Raw genomic sequence first — 25157 nt, 5'->3', positions numbered from 1 at the left:
ATTTTGAAACACACTTTAAAATGGTTCAACTAGTCGATCGTCAAAATCGTAAAGAATGGCAAATAAGTTTACGGATATGGGGTGGCGCAAGATATAGCCCATAGTAGGAAATGTTTAATGTTCTTAAAATGTATTTGCTGACATTGTAATTTGCACATTGTTTCGTGTGGCCAGACTGTTTCCTCCCATACAGTATGTGAATGTTTAATACTTGAATGTTCACTTTGGTCAATTAAAAACGTACTTATCTGTATAATTGCATTGTGTATTCTCTTTGACAAAGGTAAATACAGAATTCCTTTTTGATTAAAATACTATGAGTTGAATACAGTTAAAATATTGAGTAAATGTAACGCATATATTTTATTAAATCATACACTCGTATATAGTTAAATCAACCTATCAATTTCAATCCCATATACTCAAATTTATATGTAATTTTAACCTAGGTTTTCTAATGCATATTAAGTTTATCTACTCAATTATTGTCATTTCAAGGTGCTAATGCATATTAAGTTTATCTACTCAATTATTGTCATTTCAAGGTGCTAATGCATATTAATTTTATCTACTCAATAATTGTCATTTCAACCTGCTTTAATATATTACTTGCACTTACTTAATTTTTAAGGTAGATTCTACTTGATTTCATAGCAGTCAAGTTTACTCGATAATTAAGGGTGTAAAAATGATTCACCAATATATTTGGGTAGATAGTAGTTTCTGTTTTCTGAGTGTAGTCGCAACTTCGGCGGTGGGGGGGCGGCGGTGGCTCAGGGGTAGAGTGCCTGGATGGTAACCGTAAGGTTGCCAGTTCGAACCCGGGCTCCCCCAGAGTTACTGTCGAAGTGTCCTTGAGCAAGACACTGAACCCCTAATTGCTCCCGATGTGCTAGTTGGTGCCTTGCATGGTTTCCGCTGCCATCTGTGTATGAATGTGTGTGTGAATGGGTGAATGTAATGCACAATCTCTGTAAAGCGCCTTGGATAAAGGCGCTATATAAATGCACCATTTACCATTTTAACTTCTTGTACAAAACAGTTTTAAGGCCAGTCCACAGACTCCACACCAATGCAACTCCTTGCAACTGCCATTGGGGATAATTTTTGCAACAAGTTGCAACTTGCAAGTAATTGCATGTTGCAAGGAGTTGCATTGGTGTGGGCCGGCCTTTGAAGACCAGGCAAAGCTGTGCCATTTTCAAAACATTTTCAAATTTCCGTGCCACGCTGCGAGCTTGTACACATGCTATTTTTGAATACTTTTGAAAAGTCTTGAAAGTGTGAGAACTACTGCTTGAGAAGGCATTTGTAGAATCTGCCTTATAGGTCTGAATGGTTTTGGACATACAAGGTTTCCACCCAACAGCAGCGACACACACCGACAGTATGGACAGGAGACTGTATGGTTCTCTGCAGTGCTTTCTTTCCATAACCTCACCATGGCACCATCTCTTCTCACTGCTCTGTGAACATGTGTGAGTTGAGTGTTATAGTTACACTTTGTGGTCAGCGGTTTGAACAACAGAAAGTCATTTGGAGTCAGTTTCCTCATGGAACACACGCTCTCATACCAAAATGCCCACGCATGTGTGCACGCGCATCGCACGCACGCCCACAGAGTCATGCACACATAATTGTTTGCACACACTCGTGTGCAGCACCCGCACCCACACCAACATGAAATATGCATGCTTGTGCACACACGCACGCACGCACGCACGCACGCACGCGTTAAAGCTGGCCCAACATGAGTTGAAAATGTTTGTTTGTCATGTGCTCATCATGAAACGGAACAGGAAAGTGCACAGTGAAAGATTGTGAGTTGCGTCCAATCATTAGATAAAGATCACCGACATGAAATCAATGATGAGTTGACATTGAATGTATTCTACATTGGACAATTGTATTTGAAGTTGGACGTCCTTTTCTCTTTTACTATTTTTAACTGCATTTTTTGATTTACATCAAAAAGGGCATGTGAGCTCAAACCCACAATTCAACATTTTGGTTTTAAGATGTTGATATTCATTTTGTATTCATCCTTAGGACCCCAATCACACCTTGGAAAGCATGAGTGTCTACTTCAAACACAGTGTTTTTTGACTGGGGGGTCATATTTTGACAGCAGGAATTGCCTGTCATAATTTGACCCCCCCAGTATTAGATTGTATTAATTAGGATGTTGATATTCATTCATCAGCCAACACTCCCCACTGACAGGTAGTACCGACCCCCCCCCCCCCCAGAGAGGACGTATAGGGCCTTAGTCCTACTCCTCCTCCGAGCCAACACTCCCCACTGACAAGGTAGTACTTTTACCTGTGCACCTTTATTTTGTAGTCTTGTTTTGTGCCTTCCTGTATGCCCCTGTAGTTCTGTACCTGTCTTGTCTAACCTTGTGATTAGTCTTTGTTTTCCACCTGTGTCCTCTTAGTCCCCCAGCCAATCCCTGTGTTGATTTGTCAGTTGTTCACCTGTGTCTAGAATGCCCTTGTGTTTGTAGTTCCTTGTTCGTTCGTAAATGTAAGTCACTTTTGTTATTTAGCTCCTGGTTTTTCCTTGTATTTCCTCTGTGCACCTAGTTCTTGTTTTATTCCAAGTCTCCTCGTGTTCCGGCCTTTGTTCCTGTTTTTTTCCTTGCATTCGATCTGCCCAGTGTCTGCCTCATCCTCTGCCTCAGTCCTGCACTTGGGTCCTACACCTCTGACTCTGATCGTGACACCTCCCAGCCAACACTCCCCAATGACAGGTAATACCCCCCCCCCCCCCCCAGAGAGGACGTATAGTCCTTAGTCCTACTCCTCCCCCCAGCCAACACTCCCCACTGACAGGTAATACCCCCCCCCCCCCCCCCAGAGAGGACGTATAGTCCATAGTCCTACTCCTCCCCCCAGCCAACACTCCCCACTGACAGGTAATACCCCCCCCCAGAGAGGACGTATAGTCCTTAGTCCTACTCCTCCTCCCAGCCAACACTCCCCACTGACAGGTAGTTACCCCCCCCCCCCCACCCCTGCATGTGAGCTCAAACCCACAATTCAACATTTTGGTTTTAAGATGTTGATATTCAGGACAGGTAGTTACCCCCCCTTTTGATTTACAACCTTTCTATCTAATAGGCCACAACAGGTGAGATTTTATTTGGTGCTCTCTGATAGGACAGAATGCAGTACAGGGGCCCCCCAGGGGACAGTTAGTTCCTCCCTATACACAAATGACTGTCGGCTCACAACCCAATCAGTGTGTAGTCACCTAACTGTAAAGTACAAATCTGAGATCCTTGGATTATCCAAAATGGCAGGGAAGATTGGTATGTCTATACCTCCCATCAACCCCCATCTCATCTCATCTTTGAGCAGGGTTAAATTACACCTCCCATCACCCCCCAGGTCATCTTTGAGCAGGCCACCATTGGGCAGGTTAAGAAAATGGTGTCTGACAACTCCCATGTACTATACCCTGAGTTTCGGCTAATGCCATCAGGTACGAGGTCCAGCGTGCAAATATAATAGGTACAAGCATTCCTTTGTCCCTCTGTCAATCACACTTAACAGAGTCCTTGCAGAGGGCAGACAGGTATGAGACGTCGAGACAGACACAGTACGAGTCACTGTGTACCTGTATTGTGTATTGTATTGTATCTGTATGCTGCAGGGTGGGTCCTTGTGTCCAAGACAAATTTCTCCTTCGGGAGACATACATAAAGAAACCTTGAACCTTGAGCTCACAATGTTGTGATCTGGTAGATCTGCTCATTTCATATAGGCAATGTATGTATAGGGTAAAGGTTAATTAGATGTGAGAATGATGTCATAATGTGCAGATTGTAGATTGAACTGCTGATTGGACTGTAGGCCTATTCACATGCAAGTAACAGGCAAAAGTGTCACAAAGCCAAAAAAAAAGCACTGGTGGTAGGACTATAATCATACTGTATGATATACAGAGTGCAACTCTCTGCGATGCTCAACCTTGCTGTGTCACTTTAGTCCTGATGCATGTTAGTTTAAGTCAAACGTCAAATTCACAATTTCAATAAATAAGAGTTTAAAGACGCTGTGTTGAGATTACAACTGTGATATATAATGTTTATTTTAGGTCGGACAGCCTACTGCTGTAGACTGCTGCTGCTGTGCGTGGCAGCTGTTAATTTTACATTGTATTGTATTGTATCATGTCATTGATTTAGATGTCTACAAGAAGTCACCGTTTTGGTGTTGCTTACTTATGTTGCATTTCATACATACAGCACTAGCCTAAACATTTCAGATACTGTAACTCTGACCTCAGAGGACACTCTCCAATCTCCATAGACAGCAGAACAGAATTGTTAGTTTCTGTAGACCTGCTCCCATCTGCTTACTTGGAAAAAACACAACCTACAGTGGCCCTTTCTGAAACCAGTCCCTTGACTTGAAGTGCTCTCGGGAGGTTCCCTCGTCAGGAAGTGCCCCTCCAGCTGAATCAAGTTCCCTTGATTAGGGTGCTGGAGATACACTCGCCCTCCTTGTGAAGAAACAGGAAACAGACACTATTCGTTGCCATGGTTACCATCATGCAATTGTGTTACCTGTTATTTTGTTTGTACAGTTATATTGCATTGCATCGTGTATGTTTGTGTGACATGTGGATTTCATTAATATGGAAAAAGGAAATACAGCATGACTGTCAAAAATGACATATACATCCATGGTGTTATAAATCATTGTGTTAAAAGTTGCTTTGTTTGTGTGGTTTCATTTATAGTTTTTCACGGTGGGGTAAATAAAGAGCCCTTGTGAACATCAGTTGGAGCGTTGTCTATTCTGCATCAGATGAAGATTGTTTAGGAGGAGTTTATTTATCATTTATTTGTAGTGGTACTTCCATTTGTAGGTTGCGGTTTCCATGCGGACAGAAAGCAGGGCTGCACAAGGCAATCGAGTCTAGATCGGCACAGACTCGCTCTTGAGGGCTTTATAAGCCACTTCCACTCAAGGCTGCTTGGTTTCGGACAACACTTAATATGGCGCAGCCTCGCATGAACGCGCATATCGAGGGCAAGTGTGTAGGGAGAGTGGCGAGGAGCTGGTTTCAGAAAGGGGGTAAGGGTCCACATTTATCAACCGATGCTCAGGAGGCGGAGAAACAAACATTGACCCTGCCCTCCACGCCATTCTCCACACTTTTGCATCTGACCTCCTCCACCCCATTCACCACCATAGTAGCTCCTTTCCCTGCTCCCCTCAAAGGAGCTTTATCGGCACTAGAAATCTTATCATAGCAAATTTTCTCCATTCTTAATATACAAGTAACTTCCATTGACCAAGTCTTCAAGTGAGGTACAACATCTGATTTCCAAAGAATCATAATTTTTTATAATTACCATCCCATATCATTGTATTTTGTACAGAAACATTGTGATTTGACAGTAATTGAGAAGAGTCTCTGGGTCAGGTTCAAACCATAGACTGTAAAAAATATGGACAAAGCGTTCGCCGGGTCTAACATGGACGTAAAATGAAGCCTGTTATTCCTGCACTGTAAATCGCCATCTTTCTAGATCCGTTTGGTACCAGCTGGCCATTGGCTGGCTCCGTTTTGGACCAGCTGGCCATTGGCTGCCCAGACAACGAGGCGGGACTTCCCCCCTTCTTCTCCGTTGGTTTTTATTTTGACTCGAGTGGGAGGGGAATCCCGATCATAGACTGTAACGGTAGCCACGCCCCTCAGAACATACGCGATGTTTTTTTTTCTTTATGGTCATTTTTTTAATTAATGGGACCATAATTTTCCAAAAAGAATATTATGACATTAGAAATGAGACTTTAAACTAGTGACTGGAAGAAGAAAGTATTCATGACCATGTTTATTAAGGTAATACAGTCTAGGTGAAGTTGGGCCAAAATACATGGGCCTCTATGGAGCTATGGGGCTTTTTGGGTCCAGTCCAGCGCCACAACAGGCCATTATATGAACTACCGATTTCAAATGAGGCTTCACGAAATATCTGGCTGACTGCCCCCCTGGTTCAAACACACATCCATAAACATCTGAAAACCATTTAAATATATTAGACCAAAGGTTATACATTTGGATCTGTTTGCCTGTTATCTCTTCCAATGGTACCAACATCAATACAGCATGGAATTGTGGGCAAGATTGTATCCAACGACAACACAATCCTCCATGAGGGGCGAGCTCCAAAAGTGGCATTTGGCATGCTACTCTACAAAATGTGGTATATGCCACTTTGAAAAGTGGCATGCCACTGTAGTGATTAATCTATTATATTCCCATTCATATGATCCGAGTGTACATCAATTAATAATTGACATCCACGCGTTCATACACCGGTGATACAATATAATCACACTATGAATTTACCGTGATATTTCATATGAGTTCATTTGCTACTGCAGTGTCGTTGTATGATATTTATTCAATGTTTATACAGTACAATAAACACCCAAAGAACTGTTGTTTCCAATCAGAGGTTTTTATTCTATCGTTACTTTTATCTTACTTTTTTTTACTTTTATCGTTACTTTATTTATTCTATCGTTACTTTTATGCTGTGGCACGCAAATGTGCGCGCTGGTCGGCATTATCATGTGACCAAGCCCAGCAGAAAGTGCCTCAACTCGCCAGAATGAAATGGTCAAAATGGTCAAAATAAAACCTTTTTTTCTTTTAAAGTGATTTTCTTTTTTTTCTTCATATTAACACAGTTTGAATGCTGAAGAAGGTTTTCATTCGAACAGATTGTTCATTTGGGCAAATGAAATGTATACATTTATACGTCAAAGTGGGCTTGTTTTTTAACACTGTTTTGGGGGCAGAGAAGCGCAGTTCCGAGATTTGCATGTTGTTTTCAATTGGTCCTGGAATCTCTTTGTCCTCAGGTTTCACGCTCTGATCACCGCCCATTAGCGTGCTTGTGTTTGTAAACACAGAAGTATTCTACATGGCTATAGTATAGTATGGAGGAGCATTTGGGTTATACTTTACAGAAAATAAACAAAACCACGTATAGCTACTCGCTGAAATACACTTCCCAGCTTGGAGTCTTTCACCAACAAACAACAGGCTAGAAGCTAGCTAGCCTAGTTAGCTAGCTGTCTGTGTTGTGTGTTAAAGAGCAAAGAGCTCTTGAGTGTCGATGGTTTGTTTACGGTTTGCTGTCTGTTCCTGCTGCAATTTGTGTAAAAATAGAATCGGTGTTGATAGCTGCATGGGAGCATATGGTTGATCAAGGGGTCTTCAGAGGAACAGTGAACACGCCTACATTCTCACCTCAGTTTGTGAAACTGTACTTAATTCCATGACATTCAATGTAACTGGGTCATTCTCCCCGACGGCGTAAGGCCGTCGGACCTATGCTGTTTGCTGTGCTGTGTACTCTGAAATAAACATCAAGGAACATCATCTCGTCGTCTGTCTACCGTGCACATTTACTCTCCTGTATGGTATTTTAATATACTACAGATGGTGCCCGAACCCGACCTTCATGGTGCCTTTTTGTGCCAGTTAGGAGAAGAACCAGCGGCTTTTCATTCAGTCTAATTCGAAGACGGGGAGTTTTTGTGGACGGCGACGAAGAAATTCCAGCGGACCCGACCGTGAGCTTGTCTACGCAGCGGGGATGAAGACGACGACCACCGCGATGAGGGGTGTTGCGCAACGGGAACCGATGCCAGCCGCCGGATGGGTGGACAGCGGAGCGGCCTGCGAGCAACAGCCACACGGAGGCCTCGACAAACATCACGCCAGTGTGGGGACAGCGGTCGCGGGCGGCGAGCAGTGAGATGCAACACGGCGCGGCATGGCTTTCCATGGCCGATTGACCGACCTAAGCTGAGGGCCTTCATGGGCCTGTCAAGGGGTCTGTGATGAAGATGTTCCAGCCTTTTCTTTTCTCTTCACGAGTGTTCCCAGCTCTGATGTTTCAGAGTTGGGAGGGGGGAGAAGAGAGATGATGACGAGGACAGCAGAAAACAGCAGTGAACTTTTTCTCAACTTGTTCTGTGCAGCTGAACGAACATTTCAAGGTAACTAGAAGGAGCGGCATACAGAAGAAGTTTCCTGTCATATCAGAGGCAAAGATGGACAATTCCTTCATTCTGATTACAAATTGTGTGTCGCGTTTGTTTTCAGCATGAATTAATAGGCCTCATGTTGGTATGTTTGTCGTATAATTAGATAAATTGAGTCCTAAGTAGCCTAATTATGAGTCAATGAGGTATTCTCCTAGAGATATCAAGAGATATGTGTTATTATAGTTAAACTCTGGCGTTCAATGTTATTTATTTTTTATCTTTTACCTACGTAATGTGAGATCTGAATTATTACCTGCCACGTAGCTTGGCTCCGAGGAAGTGACTTATTCTGATATTGTGTCTATTTACTATGTACTGGCATTGGGATAGCAGAGTTTAGTAGTAAAACATGTAGGTTATTGCATATCAAAAAGTGCTCTCGTAACAATGGAGCTGCAAGCGGCATGTCTTGTTTAAATGTCAGTTAACTGTACTAATCATTTTCCATTATTCATTGCTTGAGATTATTTATTTGTCAGAATAGTGATTAAATTACAAGACAATTGGCAGTTGAAAATTTACAGTGTTTAAAGAGGGTTAAATTAGACTCTTCGTGGTTTTCTAGGGCTTAAAATTAGTTTCTTATTTTTCTTTGTTTGTGTGCATAGACGTACGAGCTGAGATATTGGTTTTCATGTGGATCCTGAGAAGAGAGGTCCATGTGATATGGTTCATTGTCCTGTAACATTTTTAGCCATAAGAGTTTGAAGTAACACAAAGAGAATTCTCCACTGATCCAAAATTGTATATCTACCCACTGTAATGAGAATCATTTATGGCAAGTAATCTTGAATGTCTGTTTGAAAACCATTTGGGGGAAATTCTTATACTGTAATGCTGTTATTTGTGGTGTCTTGAATGTATAGTGTCCAGCTGAGGGTCAAGGGGGGTATAAGCAACAGTTATGAATATGGACTATACATTTTGTATTCAACAGACGATTAGTCTGTTGAAAGGGGGGATTGTGGTATCCATTTTAGTCCATATTTGCAATATTCTATGTCAAGACTACATTTCTGTGCTAAGTCAGTTAATCTCCAAGGCCTGCTCCAAGGACAGCTGTCTTTGTTATTCAAAGTTGGGGTGTCGATGGTTTGTTTACGGTTTGTTTACGGTTTTTGTCTGTTCCTGCTGCAATTTGTGTAAAAATAGAGGGGTCTTCAGAGGAACAGTGAACACGCCTACATTCTCACCTCAGTTTGTGAAACTGTACTTAATTCCATGACATTCAATGTAACTGGGTCATTCTCCCCGACGGCGTAAGGCCGTCGGACCTATGCTGTTTGCTGTGCTGTGTACTCTGAAATAAACATCAAGGAACATCATCTCGTCGTCTGTCTGCCGTGCACATTTACTCTCCTGTATGGTATTTTAATATACTACACTATGTAAACTACGAAATGCAGGCTTTCATTTGGTATAGCCTATAGATCGTTTGTGTAGGTCTTCTCTACGAAACGGTATCAATTGAAAAGGAAATGTCGGGAAATCGCTTTATAGACAGCGTTTGTGTAAAACGGCCGTTAGCACTGTTAATTCAACATCCGGTGAGGGGAGGATACGGACCGTGTATGTATTGTGTATGGAAATCAGCGCATACAGTGGGTGGGCTTTAGACCGGATGTAAGCCTTGCACACGGCATTATGACTTGCTGTTTGCTGTATCTGTTTTTTTTAAATAGCAAATCTACAAGCGCACAACGCATCATAGCCTGATGCGTCGGTTTTATTTATTTAAAATACTGGGTCAATTGTCTGACTTTGATTGCTTAAAGTAGACCTGCATAAAATGCTGGACTGCAGCTATTTACAACCAGGTAGTGTATAAGTTAAATTGAATTGTTGTACTTTCAAAAGGGTTTATTGGGGCACCTAAGGTGTAAGATCTCATTCTTCTGCCCTTTGTTTCAGTGCACACATGTAAAAGCATTGGTCTAAAACTACATAGCCTATATCCATTGAAAACTCTGTTAGCCTACTAGTTACTTTTTAGATTGTATTATTACAAAACATACACTAAACAATTTACAATTTAGGCATTTAGCAGACGCTCTTAATCCAGAGCGACTTACATTTAAGCAAGAACAAAAGCATGGGAATACATCACATAAAAGCATTTATCATGAGACATGCGTAAGCTAAGAAGGTAACAGTGGAATATCTATATGATGAAACTATACATACACTATACATAATAAACTATACATATTCACTACTATGCTATACATATGTACTATGGCGTTTCATGACTCTATACAATACAATTATAGTGCTGTCTACATAACATGCTATAAGTCTGTGTCAAATGCTATCTAAGCCAACAGAAATGCTATCTAAGGGGTTAGGGTAAGTGCTATGGGCCATGATGGAGTCTGAAAAGGTGGGTTTTCAGGCTACGGCGGAAGATTGCGAGTGATGCTGCAGTTCTGACTGCAATGGGAAGTGCATTCCACAGTTTTGGAGCCAGAAGGGAGAAGAGTTTGGGACGTGTGGAGCGTTGTCCCAGCGTTTTTAGTGAGGGTACTTCCAGTTTCCCTGCGTTGGCTGATCTGAGTGCGCGGGAGGGTTTGTAGGGTTCAATCATACTTGTAAGATATGGGGGAGCCATACCTTTGGTTGCTTTGAATGCCAGCATCAGAGTTTTGTATTCTGTGCGGGCAGCGACCGGGAGCCAGTGGAGGGAGCGGAGCAGGGGGGAGACATGTGAGAATTTTGGCTGGTTGAAGACCAAGCGAGCTGCTGCATTTTGGATCAGCTGGAGAGGCTTAAGTGAACATGCTGGTAGGCCAGTAAGGAGGGAGATACAATAGTCGAGTTTTGACAAGACTGTTGTCTGGATTAGGAGCTGGGCTGATTCCTGGGTGAGGAACGGTCTAATTCATCGTATGTTATAGAGTGTGAACCTACATGATCGAGTTACAGCTGTGATGTGAGCTTTGAACGAGAGCTGACTGAACGAGAGCTGACTGTCCAGGACAACAACAACTTCAGTCCTATATTTCTTTACTTTAACTCAAGTACTCATGTACTTTCCCACACCTAAGTGTCCACTCAACTGTCATTGACAGCTAACCTAGTGGGGGAGTGGTTAGTGGGTGGGGGAGTGATTATGCAAGAAATTAGGGGTGTGGACAAGTATCTATTGTCACACCCATTCAAGTGTTGCTAAAATTTCAGGATTCTTTGCATGGCAAATTCTCTACTTTGGGGTTTCTGTTTCAACAAGTTTTAGATGGTCATATCTCCTTCAATTATTGTCCAATTTCATTCATAAAATCGAGTTGAGGCACTTTCTGCTGGGCTTGGTCACAGTGTGTCTTCAAGGCCGCATTTAGGGTATCCGTTCTCATGGGAATTGCAGAGTTAGTTATAAATGGAAAAACATGTTGTTCACTTTCAGATGAACTCTGTGTCACCCTTAGTGAACGACCCCTGGTCGTCCACTACACCACTTTCAAAGTGACAAGCCACTTGTCAAAGTGAAAGTGCCACAGAAAGTGGTATACCACTTATGCTGTTACCACCACATAAAAAAAACATGGGTTATAGCCCATCGTTTTTTGAATTTTTGAATATTTTTTTTATCCTCGTTTTTCATCATTTTTGACCATGGGCTATAGCCCATACCGTACGGCATACTATAGCACGCCGTTTTTCATCATTTTTAAAGATAAAAAAAAAACATGGGTTATAGACCATCGTTTATTGAATTTTTGAAAAAAAAAATTAACCTCGTTTTTCATCATTTTTTAACATGGGCTATAGCCCATACCGTACGGCATACTATAGCACGCCGTTTTTCATCATTTTTGAGGTTTTGAAAATAAATTTAAAAAAAAACAAACATGTGTTATAGCCCATCGTTTTTTGAAATTTTGAAAAAATAATTTAACCTCGTTTTTCATCATTTTTGAACATGGGCTATAGCCCATACCGTACAGCATACTATAGCACGCCGTTTTTCATCATTTTTGAGGTTTAAAAAAAAAAGAAAAAAAAAAAAAAAACATGGGTTATAGCCCATCGTTTTTTGAAAAAACAAAAACAAAAAAAAGTAACCTTTTTTCATCATTTTTGAACATGGGCTATAGCCCATACCGTACGGCATACTATAGCACGCCGTTTTTCATCATTTTTGAGGATTTGAAAAAAATGAAAAAAAAAAAAAAACATCGTTTTTTGAATTTTTGAAAAAAAGAATTAAACCTAGTTTATCATCATTTTTGAACATGGGCTATAGACCATACCGTACGGCATACTATAGCACGCCATTTTTCATCATTTTTGAGGATTTGAAAAAAAAAAAAAAGAAAAAGAAAAACATCGGTTATAGCCCATCTTTTTTTGAATTTTTGAAAAAAAATGTAACCTCGTTTTTCATCATTTTTTAACATGGGCTATAGCCCATACCGTACAGCATACTATAGCACGCCGTTTTTCATCATTTTTGAGGTTTTGAAACAAAATAAAAACAAAACAAAACATGGGTTATAGCACATCGTTTTTTGAAAAAAACAAACAAAAAAAAGTAACCTCTTTTTTCATCATTTTTGAACATGGGCTATAGCCCATACCGTACGGCATACTATAGCACGCCGTTTTTCATCATTTTTGAGGATAAATAAAAAAAAACAAAAACAAACATGGGTTAAAGCCCATCGTTCAAAGTGAAAGTGCCACAGAAAGTGGTATACCACTTATGCTGTTACCACCACATAAAAAAAACATGGGTTATAGCCCATCGTTTTTTTAATTTTTGAATATTTTTTGTATCCTCGTTTTTCATCATTTTTGACCATGGGCTATAGCCAATACCGTACGGCATACTATAGCACGCCGTTTTTCATCATTTTTAAAGATAAAAAAAAAACATGGGTTATAGACCATCGTTTATTGAATTTTTGAAAAAAAAAAATAACCTCGTTTTTCATCATTTTTGAACATGGGCTATAGCCCATACCGTACGGCATACTATAGCACGCCGTTTTTCATCATTTTTGAGGATTTGAAAAAAATGGAAAAAAAAAACATGGGTTAAAGCCCATCGTTCAAAGTGAAAGTGCCACAGAAAGTGGTATACCACTTATGCTGTTACCACCACATAAAAAAAACATGGGTTATAGCACATCGTTTTTTGAAAAAAACAAACAAAAAAAAGTAACCTCTTTTTTCATCATTTTTGAACATGGGCTATAGCCCATACCGTACGGCATACTATAGCACGCCGTTTTTCATCATTTTTGAGGATAAAAAAAAAAAAAACATGGGTTAAAGCCCATCGTTCAAAGTGAAAGTGCCACAGAAAGTGGTATACCACTTATGCTGTTACCACCACATAAAAAAAACATGGGTTATAGCCCATCGTTTTTTGAATTTTTGAATATTTTTTTTATCCTCGTTTTTCATCATTTTTGACCATGGGCTATAGCCCATACCGTACGGCATACTATAGCACGCCGTTTTTCATCATTTTTAAAGATAAAAAAAAAACATGGGTTATAGACCATCGTTTATTGAATTTTTGAAAAAAAAAATTAACCTCGTTTTTCATCATTTTTGAACATGGGCTATAGCCCATACCGTACGGCATACTATAGCACGCCGTTTTTCATCATTTTTGAGGATTTGAAAAAAAGAATTAAACCTAGTTTATCATCATTTTTGAACATGGGCTATAGACCATACCGTACGGCATACTATAGCACGCCATTTTTCATCATTTTTGAGGATTTGAAAAAAAAAAAAAAAAAAAAGAAAAACATCGGTTATAGCCCATCTTTTTTTGAATTTTTGAAAAAAAATGTAACCTCGTTTTTCATCATTTTTGAACATGGGCTATAGCCCATACCGTACAGCATACTATAGCACGCCGTTTTTCATCATTTTTGAGGTTTTGAAACAAAATAAAAACAAAACAAAACATGGGTTATAGCACATCGTTTTTTGAAAAAAACAAACAAAAAAAAGTAACCTCTTTTTTCATCATTTTTGAACATGGGCTATAGCCCATACCGTACGGCATACTATAGCACGCCGTTTTTCATCATTTTTGAGGATAAAAAAAAAACAAAAAAAAAAACATGGGTTAAAGCCCATCGTTCAAAGTGAAAGTGCCACAGAAAGTGGTATACCACTTATGCTGTTACCACCACATAAAAAAAACATGGGTTATAGCCCATCGTTTTTTGAATTTTTGAATATTTTTTTTATCCTCGTTTTTCATCATTTTTGACCATGGGCTATAGCCCATACCGTACGGCATACTATAGCACGCCGTTTTTCATCATTTTTAAAGATAAAAAAAAAACATGGGTTATAGACCATCGTTTATTGAATTTTTGAAAAAAAAAATTAACCTCGTTTTTCATCATTTTTGAACATGGGCTATAGCCCATACCGTACGGCATACTATAGCACGCCGTTTTTCATCATTTTTGAGGATTTGAAAAAAAGAATTAAACCTAGTTTATCATCATTTTTGAACATGGGCTATAGACCATACCGTACGGCATACTATAGCACGCCATTTTTCATCATTTTTGAGGATTTGAAAAAAAAAAAAAAAAAAAAGAAAAACATCGGTTATAGCCCATCTTTTTTTGAATTTTTGAAAAAAAATGTAACCTCGTTTTTCATCATTTTTGAACATGGGCTATAGCCCATACCGTACAGCATACTATAGCACGCCGTTTTTCATCATTTTTGAGGTTTTGAAACAAAATAAAAACAAAACAAAACATGGGTTATAGCACATCGTTTTTTGAAAAAAACAAACAAAAAAAAGTAACCTCTTTTTTCATCATTTTTGAACATGGGCTATAGCCCATACCGTACGGCATACTATAGCACGCCGTTTTTCATCATTTTTGAGGATAAAAAAAAAACAAAAAAAAAAACATGGGTTAAAGCCCATCGTTCAAAGTGAAAGTGCCACAGAAAGTGGTATACCACTTATGCTGTTACCACCACATAAAAAAAACATGGGTTATAGCCCATCGTTTTTTGAATTTTTGAATATTTTTTTTATCCTCGTTTTTCATCATTTTTGACCATGGGCTATAGCCCATACCGTACGGCATACTATAGCACGCCGTTTTTCATCATTTTTAAAGATAAAAAAAAAACATGGGTTATAGACCATCGTTTATTGAATTTTTGAAAAAAAAAATTAACCTCGTTTTTCATCATTTTTGAACATGGGCTATAGCCCATACCGTACGGCATACTATAGCACGCCGTTTTTCATCATTTTTGAGGATTTGAAAAAAATGAAAAAAAAAAAACATGGGTTAAAGCCCATCGTTCAAAGTGAAAGTGCCACAGAAAGTGGTATACCACTTATGCTGTTACCACCACATAAAAAAAACATGGGTTATAGCACATCGTTTTTTGAAAAAAACAAACAAAAAAAAGTAACCTCTTTTTTCATCATTTTTGAACATGGGCTATAGCCCATACCGTACGGCATACTATAGCACGCCGTTTTTCATCATTTTTGAGGATAAATAAAAAAAATAAAAAAAAAACATGGGTTAAAGCCCATCGTTCAAAGTGAAAGTGCCACAGAAAGTGGTATACCACTTATGCTGTTACCACCACATAAAAAAAACATGGGTTATAGCCCATCGTTTTTTGAATTTTTGAAAACTTTTTTTATCCTCGTTTTTCATCATTTTTGACCATGGGCTATAGCCCATACCGTACGGCATACTATAGCACGCCGTTTTTCATCATTTTTAAAGATAAAAAAAAAACATGGGTTATAGACCATCGTTTATTGAATTTTTGAAAAAAAAAATTAACCTCGTTTTTCATCATTTTTGAACATGGGCTATAGCCCATACCGTACGGCATACTATAGCACGCCGTTTTTCATCATTTTTGAGGATTTGAAAAAAATGAAAAAAAAAAAAAAACATGGGTTAAAGCCCATCGTTTTTTGAATTTTTGAAAAAAAGAATTAAACCTAGTTTATCATCATTTTTGAACATGGGCTATAGACCATACCGTACGGCATACTATAGCACGCCATTTTTCATCATTTTTGAGGATTTGAAAAAAAAAAAAAAAAAAAAGAAAAACATCGGTTATAGCCCATCTTTTTTTGAATTTTTGAAAAAAAATGTAACCTCGTTTTTCATCATTTTTGAACATGGGCTATAGCCCATACCGTACAGCATACTATAGCACGCCGTTTTTCATCATTTTTGAGGTTTTGAAACAAAATAAAAACAAAACAAAACATGGGTTATAGCACATCGTTTTTTGAAAAAAACAAACAAAAAAAAGTAACCTCTTTTTTCATCATTTTTGAACATGGGCTATAGCCCATACCGTACGGCATACTATAGCACGCCGTTTTTCATCATTTTTGAGGATAAAAAAAAAAAAAAAAAAAAAAAACATGGGTTAAAGCCCATCGTTCAAAGTGAAAGTGCCACAGAAAGTGGTATACCACTTATGCTGTTACCACCACATAAAAAAAACATGGGTTATAGCCCATCGTTTTTTGAATTTTTGAATATTTTTTTTATCCTCGTTTTTCATCATTTTTGACCATGGGCTATAGCCCATACCGTACGGCATACTATAGCACGCCGTTTTTCATCATTTTTAAAGATAAAAAAAAAACATGGGTTATAGACCATCGTTTATTGAATTTTTGAAAAAAAAAATTAACCTCGTTTTTCATCATTTTTGAACATGGGCTATAGCCCATACCGTACGGCATACTATAGCACGCCGTTTTTCATCATTTTTGAGGATTTGAAAAAAATGAAAAAAAAAAAACCTGGGTTAAAGCCCATCGTTCAAAGTGAAAGTGCCACAGAAAGTGGTATACCACTTATGCTGTTACCACCACATAAAAAAAACATGGGTTATAGCACATCGTTTTTTGAAAAAAACAAACAAAAAAAAGTAACCTCTTTTTTCATCATTTTTGAACATGGGCTATAGCCCATACCGTACGGCATACTATAGCACGCCGTTTTTCATCATTTTTGAGGATAAAAAAAAAAAAAAAAAAAAAAACATGGGTTAAAGCCCATCGTTCAAAGTGAAAGTGCCACAGAAAGTGGTATACCACTTATGCTGTTACCACCACATAAAAAAAACATGGGTTATAGCCCATCGTTTTTTGAATTTTTGAAAACTTTTTTTATCCTCGTTTTTCATCATTTTTGACCATGGGCTATAGCCCATACCGTACGGCATACTATAGCACGCCGTTTTTCATCATTTTTAAAGATAAAAAAAAAACATGGGTTATAGACCATCGTTTATTGAATTTTTGAAAAAAAAAATTAACCTCGTTTTTCATCATTTTTGAACATGGGCTATAGCCCATACCGTACGGCATACTATAGCACGCCGTTTTTCATCATTTTTGAGGATTTGAAAAAAATGAAAAAAAAAAAAAAACATGGGTTAAAGCCCATCGTTTTTTGAATTTTTGAAAAAAAGAATTAAACCTAGTTTATCATCATTTTTGAACATGGGCTATAGACCATACCGTACGGCATACTATAGCACGCCATTTTTCATCATTTTTGAGGATTTGAAAAAAAAAAAAAAAAAAAAGAAAAACATCGGTTATAGCCCATCTTTTTTTGAATTTTTGAAAAAAAATGTAACCTCGTTTTTCATCATTTTTGAACATGGGCTATAGCCCATACCGTACAGCATACTATAGCACGCCGTTTTTCATCATTTTTGAGGTTTTGAAACAAAATAAAAACAAAACAAAACATGGGTTATAGCACATCGTTTTTTGAAAAAAACAAACAAAAAAAAGTAACCTCTTTTTTCATCATTTTTGAACATGGGCTATAGCCCATACCGTACGGCATACTATAGCACGCCGTTTTTCATCATTTTTGAGGATAAAAAAAAAAAAAAAAAAAAAAAAACATGGGTTAAAGCCCATCGTTCAAAGTGAAAGTGCCACAGAAAGTGGTATACCACTTATGCTGTTACCACCACATAAAAAAAACATGGGTTATAGCCCATCGTTTTTTGAATTTTTGAATATTTTTTTTATCCTCGTTTTTCATCATTTTTGACCATGGGCTATAGCCCATACCGTACGGCATACTATAGCACGCCGTTTTTCATCATTTTTAAAGATAAAAAAAAAACATGGGTTATAGACCATCGTTTATTGAATTTTTGAAAAAATAAATTAACCTCGTTTTTCATCATTTTTGAACATGGGCTATAGCCCATACCGTACGGCATACTATAGCACGCCGTTTTTCATCATTTTTGAGGTTTTGAAAATAAATTAAAAAAAAAACAAACATGGGTTATAGCCCATCGTTTTTTGAAATTTTGAAAAAAGAATTTAACATCGTTTTTCATCATTTTTGAACATGGGCTATAGCCCATACCGTACAGCATACTATAGCACGCCGTTTTTCATCATTTTTGAGGTTTTGAAAAAAAAACAAAAAAAACAAAACATGGGTTATAGCCCATCGTTTAAAAAAAAAAAAAAAAAAAAAAAAAGTAACCTCTTTTTTCATCATTTTTGAACATGGGCTATAGCCCATACCGTACGGCATACTATAGCACGCCGTTTTTCATCATTTTTGAGGATTTGAAAAAAATGAAAAAAAAAAAAAAAACATGGGTTAAAGCCCATCGTTTTTTGAATTTTTGAAAAAAAGAATTAAACCTAGTTTATCATCATTTTTGAACATGGGCTATAGACCATACCGTACGGCATACTATAGCACGCCATTTTTCATCATTTTTGAGGATTTGAAAAAAAAAGAAAAAAAAAAGAAAAACATCGGTTATAGCCCATCTTTTTTTGAATTTTTGAAAAAAAATGTAACCTCGTTTTTCATCATTTTTGAACATGGGCTATAGCCCATACCGTACAGCATACTATAGCACGCCGTTTTTCATCATTTTTGAGGTTTTGAAACAAAATAAAAACAAAACAAAACATGGGTTATAGCACATCGTTTTTTGAAAAAAACAAACAAAAAAGAATTAAACCTAGTTTATCATCATTTTTGAACATGGGCTATAGCCCATATCGTACGGCATACTATAGCACGCCGTTTTTCATCATTTTTGAGGATTTTTTTTGTTTGTTTTTTTTAAACGATGGGTTATAGCCCATAGTTTTTTGAATTTTAGATTTTTTTTAATCCTCGTTTTTCATCATTTTGGACCATGGGCTATAGCCCATATCGTACGGCATACTATAGCACGCCGTTTTTCATCATTTTTGAGGATTTGAAAAAAATTTAAAAAAAAAAACATGGGTTATAGCCCATCGTTTTTTGAAATTTTGAAAAAAAAAAATACCTTGTTTTTCATCATTTTTGAGCATGGGCTATAGCCCATACCGTACGGTAGGGCATTAACCAAACGTGATTTTTGATAGTCGACTCGACTACCATCAAAATCGATTTATAGTCGATTAGTCGGCGGTAAAATATGATATTTATTCCATCCAATCAAGCATTAAAACATCGTGTTATGAAACAGCCAGCGAGCGAAGCAAAACAGAGCGGTGAATGCACTATCAATGCAGGCCGAGTGGAATAGTACTAAGAGAGTGGCGACACACTTCCTATGGGCTATAGTTCCAAACATTGGAACTATCCCATTGAGAGAGAATGAGCACTTCCGCATTCCATTGTTACAGTGGGAGTCAACGCGAGTGTTGCCACTCTTACTAGATTACGCTGAATGCCGCTCTGATTGGCCGAAATTAGCTCAGCTGTTTCAAGTCAAAGTTGCAAGTCCACAATGACTCACGGATGGACGCGTTGTGAGCTTGTAGATCTGCTATTTTTTATGCACAAGACCGTTCTATGGAGCAACATAGCATGTTACGTTGTTCACAATGTTTGGAGAGTGGAGACTGGAGCAATGAACCATGCGATGTTTTTCATACAACCCTAAATGTTCAACAACAAGTTACAATCACAGTTCCTTTGGTTTTTAGAAGGAGCTACAAGCAAGGAGGAGGTTTGCTAGCTAGCAGGCTGCCAGGCTATGAATCAGATGATCAACTACTTAACTCCATCGCGAGTCTTTTGCGGCTACGTATTAGAACTATGATCGTGCGGCATCGCTGTTTGTTTTTAATAATGCCACACGCGGCACGCAGACTTTTGTTGGATAAGCATGAAGAAACATGAAATCACGGCAAGAGCTACTGTAGTTTGACTGTCACCAAACTGGATACTATTGGGCAGAGCGAGGAGGAACTCCTGCTATACTTTACTGTACCGGACGACGACACGTCTCCAATCTAACTTGTTGAACAAACTACAGTAATAAACTCACCAATAGTAAACGTATTTACACACTGTAGTTGTCCCCATTGATCTTATGAGCCTATGAGGCATATCACATATGCTTTTCCCAAAGAAAAACTGTCTTGACTGCTGCTAGTGCCACCGCCGATACGCCGCCCACCACACCTACACGAGTCAGACGAGTGAGGGTGACGGCAAAACCCACGTACAGTAGGCTTGTATGATATGAAAACAATCAGCCAGGAATGGATTAGTACTGAAGTTGGCGAACTACCAACAAAACAACCGAGCTCACAGCTGCATGCCTGCATGTCTGCTGTAGAAAAGCAAAAAAAAAAAAAAAAAAATCATAAAAAATATTAAAAATAATTAAAAATAATATTAGCGAATAATCGGATGTCAATTAACAGTGTCGACTAGTGTTTTGCTAGTCGACTAGTCGACTATTCGATTATTATGTTAATGCCCTACCGTACGGCATACTATAGCACGCCGTTTTTCATCATTTTTGAGGATTTAAAAAAAATGAAGAAAAAAAAACATGGGTTATAGCCCATCATTTTTTTTAAATTTTGAAAAAAAGAATTAACCTCGTTTTTTATCATTTCTGAACATGGGCTATAGCCCATACCATACGGCATACTATAGCACGCAGTTTTTCATCATTTTTGAGGTTTTGAAAAAAATGGAAAAAAAAAAAAACATGGGTTATAGCCCATCGTTTTTTTAAATTTTGAAAAAAATAAATTACCTCGTTTTTCATCATTTCTGAACATGGACTATAGCCCATACCATACGGCATACTATAGCACGCAGTTTTTCATCATTTTTGAGGTTTAAAAAAAAAAAAAAAAAAAAGAAAACATGGGTTATAGCCCATCGTTTTTTGAAATTTTGAAAAAATAGTTAACCTCGTTTTTCATCATTTTTGACCATGGGCTATAGCCCATACCGTACGGCATACTATAGCACGCCGTTTTTCATCATTTTTGAGGATTTGAAAAAAATGAAAAAAAAAAAAAACATGGGTTATAGCCCATCGTTTTTAGAATTTAAAAAAAAAAAAATAACCTAGTTTTTCATCATTTCTGAACATGGACTATAGCCCATACCGTACGGCATACTATAGCACGCCATTTTTCATCTTTTTTGAGGATTTGAAAAAAATTAAAAAATGAAAAAAACATGGGTTATAGCCCATTGTTTTTAGAAATTTTGAAAAAAAAATTAACCTAGTTTTTCATCATTTCTGAACATGGACTATAGCCCATACCGTACGGCATACTATAGCACGCCATTTTTCATCATTTTTGAGGATTTGAAAAAAACAAAACAAAAAAAACATGGGTTATAGCCCATCGTTTTTTGAAATTTTGGAAAAAAAAAAATACCTTGTTTTTCATCATTTTTGAGCATGGGCTATAGCCCATACCGTACGGCATACTATAGCACGCCGTTTTTCATCATTTTTGAGGATTTTAAAAAAATGAAGAAAAAAAAACATGGGTTATAGCCCATCGTTTTTTTTAATTTTGAAAAAAAAAATTACCTCGTTTTTCATCATTTCTGAACATGGACTATAGCCCATACCATACGGCATACTATAGCACGCAGTTTTTCATCATTTTTGAGGTTTTGAAAAAAAAAAAAAAAAAAGAAGACATGGGTTATAGCCCATCGTTTTTTGAAATTTTGAAAAAATAGTTAACCTCGTTTTTCATCATTTTTGACCATGGGCTATAGCCCATACCGTACGGCATACTATAGCACGCAGTTTTTCATCATTTTTGAGGTTTTGAAAAAAATGAAAAAAAAAAAACATGGGTTATAGCCCATCGTTTTTTGAAATTTTGAAAAAAAAAAATTACCTAGTTTTTCATCATTTTTGAGCATGGGCTATAGCCCATACCATACGGCATACTATAGCACGCAGTTTTTCATCATTTTTGAGGTTTTGAAAAAAATGAAAAAAACATGGGTTATAGCCCATCGTTTTTTGAAATTTTGAAAAAAAAATTACCTTGTTTTTCATCATTTTTGAGCATGGGCTATAGCCCATACCGTACGGCATACTATAGCACGCAGTTTTTCATCATTTTTGAGGTTTAAAAAAAAAAAAAAAAAAAAAAACATGGGTTATAGCCCATAATTTTTTTAAATTTTGAAAAAAAGAATTAACCTCGTTTTTTATCATTTCTGAACATGGGCTATAGCCCATACCATACGGCATACTATAGCACGCAGTTTTTCATCATTTTTGAGGTTTTGAAAAAAATGAAAAAAAAAAAAACATGGGTTATAGCCCATCGTTTTTTTAAATTTTGAAAAAAAGAAATTACCTCGTTTTTCATCATTTCTGAACATGGACTATAGCCCATACCATACGGCATACTATAGCACGCAGTTTTTCATCATTTTTGAGGTTTAAAAAAAAAAAAAAAAAAAAGAAAACATGGGTTATAGCCCATCGTTTTTTGAAATTTTGAAAAAATAGTTAACCTCGTTTTTCATCATTTTTGACCATGGGCTATAGCCCATACCGTACGGCATACTATAGCACGCCGTTTTTCATCATTTTTGAGGATTTGAAAAAAATGAAAAAAAAAGAAGACATGGGTTATAGCCCATCGTTTTTTGAAATTTTGAAAAAATAGTTAACCTCGTTTTTCATCATTTTTGACCATGGGCTATAGCCCATACCGTACGGCATACTATAGCACGCAGTTTTTCATCATTTTTGAGGTTTTGAAAAAAATTAAAAAAAAAAAAACATGGGTTATAGCCCATCGTTTTTTGAAATTTTGAAAAAAAAAATTAACCTAGTTTTTCATCATTTTTGAGCATGGGCTATAGCCCATACCATACGGCATACTATAGCACGGAGTTTTTCATCATTTTTGAGGTTTTGAAAAAAAAGAAAAAAAAAAAAAACATGGGTTATAGCCCATCGTTTTTTTAAATTTTGAAAAAAAAAATTACCTTGTTTTTCATCATTTTTGAGCATGGGCTATAGCCCATACCGTACGGCATACTATAGCACGCAGTTTTTCATCATTTTTGAGGTTTAAAAAAAAAAAAAAAAAAAAAAAAACATGGGTTATAGCCCATAATTTTTTTAAATTTTGAAAAAAAGAATTAACCTCGTTTTTTATCATTTCTGAACATGGGCTATAGCCCATACCATACGGCATACTATAGCACGCAGTTTTTCATCATTTTTGAGGTTTTGAAAAAAATGAAAAAAAAAAAAACATGGGTTATAGCCCATCGTTTTTTTAAATTTTGAAAAAAAGAAATTACCTCGTTTTTCATCATTTCTGAACATGGACTATAGCCCATACCATACGGCATACTATAGCACGCAGTTTTTCATCATTTTTGAGGTTTAAAAAAAAAAAAAAAAAAAAGAAAACATGGGTTATAGCCCATCGTTTTTTGAAATTTTGAAAAAATAGTTAACCTCGTTTTTCATCATTTTTGACCATGGGCTATAGCCCATACCGTACGGCATACTATAGCACGCCGTTTTTCATCATTTTTGAGGATTTGAAAAAAATGAAAAAAAAAAAAAACATGGGTTATAGCCCATCGTTTTTAGAAATTTTGAAAAAGAAAATAACCTAGTTTTTCATCATTTCTGAACATGGACTATAGCCCATACCGTACGGCATACTATAGCACGCCATTTTTCATCTTTTTTGAGGATTTGAAAAAAAATAAAAAATGAAAAAAACATGGGTTATAGCCCATTGTTTTTAGAAATTTTGAAAAAAAAATTAACCTAGTTTTTCATCATTTCTGAACATGGACTATAGCCCATACCGTACGGCATACTATAGCACGCCATTTTTCATCATTTTTGAGGATTTGAAAAAAACAAAACAAAAAAAACATGGGTTATAGCCCATCGTTTTTTGAAATTTTGGAAAAAAAAAAATACCTTGTTTTTCATCATTTTTGAGCATGGGCTATAGCCCATACCGTACGGCATACTATAGCACGCCGTTTTTCATCATTTTTGAGGATTTTTAAAAAATGAAGAAAAAAAAACATGGGTTATAGCCCATAATTTTTTTAAATTTTGAAAAAAAGAATTAACCTCGTTTTTTATCATTTCTGAACATGGGCTATAGCCCATACCATACGGCATACTATAGCACGCAGTTTTTCATCATTTTTGAGGTTTTGAAAAAAATGAAAAAAAAAAAAACATGGGTTATAGCCCATCCTTTTTTTAAATTTTGAAAAAAAGAAATTACCTCGTTTTTCATCATTTCTGAACATGGACTATAGCCCATACCATACGGCATACTATAGCACGCAGTTTTTCATCATTTTTGAGGTTTAAAAAAAAAAAAAAAAAAAAGAAAACATGGGTTATAGCCCATCGTTTTTTGAAATTTTGAAAAAATAGTTAACCTCGTTTTTCATCATTTTTGACCATGGGCTATAGCCCATACCGTACGGCATACTATAGCACGCCGTTTTTCATCATTTTTGAGGATTTGAAAAAAATGAAAAAAAAAGAAGACATGGGTTATAGCCCATCGTTTTTTGAAATTTTGAAAAAATAGTTAACCTCGTTTTTTATCATTTCTGAACATGGGCTATAGCCCATACCATACGCCATACTATAGCACGCAGTTTTTCATCATTTTTGAGGTTTTGAAAAAAATGAAAAAAAAAAAAACATGGGTTATAGCCCATCCTTTTTTTAAATTTTGAAAAAAAGAAATTACCTCGTTTTTCATCATTTCTGAACATGGACTATAGCCCATACCATACGGCATAC

At 37.1% G+C, this 25157-nt stretch overlaps 1 protein-coding gene across 2 annotated transcripts in view; it reads right to left on the bottom strand.

Annotated features, from left to right (window-relative positions):
• Positions 1–25157, bottom strand: part of loxl4 (lysyl oxidase-like 4) — a 336094-nt gene that overhangs the window by 145645 nt on the left and 165292 nt on the right. Inside the window, exon 16 of one of the 2 annotated variants that reach the window (XR_014569802.1) lies at positions 19870–19886. The exons of the other annotated variant lie outside the window; for it this stretch is intronic. The gene's annotated coding sequence lies outside the window, so the exon portion shown is untranslated. Of the gene's footprint in view, positions 1–19869; positions 19887–25157 lie in introns of those variants that run through there. 2 annotated transcript variants of the gene reach the window in all.

The sequence above is a fragment of the Protomyctophum parallelum genome (genome assembly GCF_964188405.1).
Source record: "Protomyctophum parallelum genome assembly, chromosome: 10".
NCBI classification, from domain to species: domain Eukaryota; kingdom Metazoa; phylum Chordata; class Actinopteri; order Myctophiformes; family Myctophidae; genus Protomyctophum; species Protomyctophum parallelum.
Note: the sequence above shows the minus strand (reverse complement) of the source record. Positions and strands in the feature narration are given on the sequence as shown.